The sequence below is a fragment of the Penaeus chinensis genome, chromosome 40, assembly GCF_019202785.1.
Source record: "Penaeus chinensis breed Huanghai No. 1 chromosome 40, ASM1920278v2, whole genome shotgun sequence".
Lineage (NCBI taxonomy): Eukaryota > Metazoa > Arthropoda > Malacostraca > Decapoda > Penaeidae > Penaeus > Penaeus chinensis.
The window spans coordinates 12328252-12333251 of record NC_061858.1 but is presented as its reverse complement, the minus strand read 5'-3'; positions in this window follow the sequence as shown (position 1 = coordinate 12333251).

Here is a 5000-nt window from a genome sequence, read left to right as displayed (position 1 = left end):
TTAATGTTTTTACTAATGTAATCTTATGCATGAACTGAAGAGTCAAATCTTCCAATGACATGGAGGGATGACTTATAATCAGTAAGATGGCTGTTAAGGGTGTCTTCGTTGATGATACCAAAAATGCGTGTGAAGTTTATCCAATTCTGTTTATAAGACCACAGTGAGGGCGTAGATGGTTGCTGGTAGTGAATTTACTTAAGTCATCTATTGTGGCATTCAGGATGTGAGTGAGAAGTTCTCTCTGTGTACCATTCAAAATCTTATCATGATATATGTATGATCTTAGCTCTTTGAGCTTGGCATGGTGAAATGTGGCAAGTAAAGAGAACTCTAATAAAGGGGTGAGTACTACAGCTATCTCTTCATGAATAGTGACAGGGTAGGTTACACCAAGATCCTCTCTCATGGCGCCAGGGACGCTCCATAGATTCGCGGGGAGATGGGCGCCACTAACAGCGAGAAGGGACAGGAAGAGGACGGGACTCATCTGCAAGCATAGAGGACCTGAAGTCAGGGTGAGGCACTGCAATCAGAGAACTGCTCTACAAAGTAATTATTATCAAGCTTCAGTTGGTCAAAGTTGAGCCATGTCTATGACTCATCCTTTAAATTCCTTTAAAGTGCCTTGTTATTGCGACACTGTAGTACCCTGTAGGGCCCATCGAAGATAGGGGCTAACTTGGGCATAGGAGAGTTTGTGGACTTTATGCTCCTAAAGACTAGTGCACCAACTTTAATTGTCTTAATCCTTGCTATCTTATGTTGGTTTGCAATTATCTTGTCCCTGGATAAGGTTAGCTTTTCTTTGGCTAACGTAAAACCTTTTAGTTGTCTGTTAGTAGTGTCTTGGCATAGTTGTCATCATAGTTGGGGTCTGGTTTCGCATCTAAGAGCTCGTAAGGGAGTCTTTTGTCCTTACTGAATAGCAGGAAGTGAGGGATGTCACCGAGTGAAGAATGATAATTGCAGTTAATATGTACAATGGATAAATAGAGGTACCAATCATCATCGTGATCAGTAATCACAGTTCTCATTGAGTTTGGATGGTCTTGTTCAGTCTATCTGTAATACCATTGACCTGAGGTCGGTATGGGAGGATATTAACCTTCTTGACATTCATTAAGTTGCATAACTGTGAGGGGATGTTATTACAGAATTCTGTTCCATTATTGCTGCTGAGCTGCTGGGGGGACTGGTATCTGCTTATGATATTGTTATAGAAGGCTCTAGCAATGATGAGAGCCGACTTGTGCGGTATAGGAACAAGCTCACAGTATCTACTGAAGTTATCAATGAAAACTAGAATGTACCTGTTGCCCCTGGGGGTGGTATAAATCCTGAAAGGGTATTGCAAGATACCTTCTGGAAGGGGAAGTCAGGGATATCATACAACAATGCAGGGGCAGGCTCATGGGTTGAGCCCTTGTATAATGGGCAGACATGACAACTCTTAACGTGTCGAAAAACTCTCTGGTATAACCTGGGGAAATACAATCTTGATCTAGCACACTGAACGGCTTTGGAAACCTCCAATGACTCATGGGAATATTTAAATATGGGGACAAGGCACTCAGGGTCTAATTAATCTTGGTCTTCCTTCCTTTCTTCCTGGGCACGGACAATCTAAAGAGAAGGCCAGACTCGTCCAGGTAAAAATCCTTAACTGGAAGATTGTCTCTTGGGGGTAAAAGGGGACTGGGGTTAGCCTCTATACTCTTGATGATGTCCTTATACAAGCTGTCATTTCTCTGCTTTTCTTTTATGTCATTAATATCCAAAGCATCGAGGGGTGGGCAGTTATCAGTGAACAGGGAGTACTCAGGTGCTCAAGATATGGCGTATGCAACCTTATTGCAAGGACTAGGGGTATACACAATCGAGGGGTTGAACTCTAGCAAGGTATCCAAATGCCTGGCCAGTCTACCATGGGGGTCCTTGCAAGACATGATATGGATCAGTGGCTGATGGTCCGTTCTTACTTTTATATCATAGACTAGAATTAATTCTTGAAAATGTTTGAGTGACCATATAATCCTTAGCAATTCCTTGTCAGATGTCGAATAATGCTTCTCGGCAATATTTAAGACCCGACTTGCAAAAGCAATGGGCTTTAGCTTTCCCTCGAATTCTTGCATAACTGCAGAGCCAATGCTGACATTATAGGCATCAGTTGCTAGAATGAAGGGCTTGGGAAAATCCGGGAATGCCAATACTGGCTACTCAATTAGCTTAGATTTCAGGGATTGAAATGCAAAGTGCTGCTCCTTGCGTCTTTTTTTAAGTAGCCGGGAAAGAGGGGTTGCAATAGAACCAAAATGGGGTGTGAAGGGTCTGTAAAAACCTGCTAAACCTAAGAAGCTCTTAATCTGAAGTTGATCCTTAGGGATAGGGAAGTTACTTATGCTCTTTACCTTATCATCATTAGGGGAGATTCCTGCTGAAGTTACAGTATGACCAAGAAATTCAAGGGAAGAGGCAAAAAAAAAAAAAAAAAAAAAAAAAAAAAAAATCCAGCTTCACTTAGTCTACTAAAAATCTTCCGGAGCTTTACTTCGTGCTCGGCAACATCCTTTGACACCACTAATAGGTCGTCCAGTTAAATGATTACATCATTGCCAACAAGAACATTCATGACAAGGGACATTAATCGTGCAAAACTCAATGGTGCATTCCTTAGGCCGATGGGCATCTGTGTAAATTCCCAGTATCCAGAAGGGGTGGAGAAAGCAGTTAGTTTTTGAGAATCAGGGTGCATGGGTAACTGACGAAATCCCTTGGCTAAGTCGATAGTCGAGAAGACTTTGTTGTTAGTCCCGATGTCTTGTAATAACAGTCGAAGCGAGGGAATGTTTAGGCGTCTATAGTCGATAACTGGTCTCATTCTCCCATATTTCTTTGGTAGAAGTAGCATTGGAGCAGACCAGGGTGAGGTACTTGGGGTTATTACACCTTGATCGAGTAGGTCAGCGGTAGCCTTGTCGAGAGCAGAGCGGCGGCTATGAGGGATGCGATAACCGGGAATATAGACAGACTGAGCATTGGGAACCAGGTTAATCAGTCTTGCCAAGGGGCCGAGAATCAGAAAGCAATAAGGAGGGATATTCCCGGAAGAGGCGAGACAAGATCTCATAACCCTTCTCAAAATCAGGAGAGGGGATAGTTAAGTGTTTCACGAGAGGAGGGAGGTTACTCACCCTGTGTGGGCTGAGTTTGAGTGGTTGCAGTGAAGGCAGACGGTGGTAGTTCCATGATTTCACCTTTACTAGTTCATAATCAACTACCCAGGTGTTATTGTGAAATCGGATGGGTGTAGGGGTTTGGTTAATCAGGTGGAGGAATGACTCCCACCAGATATGGAATAAAGTGCTGGCAAGATGGCAACTTCCTTAACACGAGATTCTTCTGGCAAGTCCAGGCATGCACCCTTGTTTACATGTATTACAACATTGACAGGCATGATGGAGAATGGAGGAATAGTGGTAATTTCCTTGACACGAAAGTGTAATGCACCATCTCCCTTAGTCCATAAAAAGGTCCGAGATTTGTAGCAGTAGGTGGGGTGGGACAAGAGAGGACATTATGGGGAGGGGTGGCAGGAGTATCTTGGTCCAAGTCCTGAGAGGTGGGAGGCTTACTTGGCACAGAAGGGGGGCTTCTCTGGCACCTGGGTCTGGGACGATGCTTGGGGAGGTCGGGGGGTTTGGTGTGGTGTTTGGTGAGGGGAATATTTTTCCCATTATATGGCTAGAAATTGAGTCTTTGTAGTGGTACTTATGAGGGGGCCTGAGTGCATCATAAATGTTGCGATGAGTCCACATGGAGGAAGGCTTAACTAGGGAGAGAAACTTACCATTAAACTTAATTCTGTTTTTCCTAGGAACATGGACAATACCTGTGCGCCAGAGAAACTCATGGCCCAGGAGGAGATCACCAGGGACAGTATGGGACTCAGTAACAATAAATGGATGGAGAAACGAAATCCCGTAATTTAATGTTCTGCCTGGTTTCTCCTTTTACCTTCAGACTGTAACCAGAAGCACCCTTTACGGGTTTAAACCAAACCTTGACAAAGTTGAAGCGGCCAGTAGCCTGATAGATGAACCACTTTCTAAGAAGAATATTGCTGGGTTACCATTAAGGCGTGCAGGAAGCAGAGGGGGGTTATTGCAATGGCTAGCAGTAGCAGAGGCTATTAATTAAGTATGGAGTCCCATGGGATTTGCATGATATCTATATCTGGGGAAGGGTCTGCTAATAAGGTCCCCTAAAAAAATGGAATTAATTTTGTGTTTTTGGGGGGCTGTTTCCATGTCTAGATTTTGTTATTAAACCCTGTGTTATAGCACTCTCCTCTGTAAAGTCTTTGCATTGATGAAAAAATGGCCATGATGTAAGCATTTGTGGCAGACAGACTTTTCAGGGATCCAGTTGGTAACAGCAGGGGTCTAAAGAGAGGTCGAGGGATTGGGGTGTTTTGATAAGGTTAGGTAGGAGTAGCTGCAGGGGTAGTAAGTGGAGCGAGGGTTAAGACGGGCAGGTAAGGGCAGGAGGGGCGGATTGGGTTGGGGTGTTGGCACACGAGTGAGTTCCGTGGAGGGTTAGGGTTGGGGAGGAGAGGTCGGTTTCGCAGATAAAGCGTTGGGTACATGCATGTCATTGCCGGCAATTTCTTTAACTGCCTTAGAAAAAACGTCCGGCAGTTCAACAACGTTATCTATCTTTCCTATTTCACGCCAAACTTTCGCCTGGCACAGTGGGGTGAGTGATGATGCAAATACTGCTGAAGTGAAGTAAAGCATATATTCATTGTGAGATGCAGTGTCACGAAGTGCTCCTTTGATGTTTGAAAATGAGTTGTTTGGGATAGAAGAAATCCACTTATTCATTGCAAGTCTGACGCGATTATAATGGGCACGGAGGTCAGTGTAAGAAAATGACTGAGGCCGTAAGCTAAAAATCCTGGCGAGCTGTAGTACAAGATCAACCTGAGAGGGTCT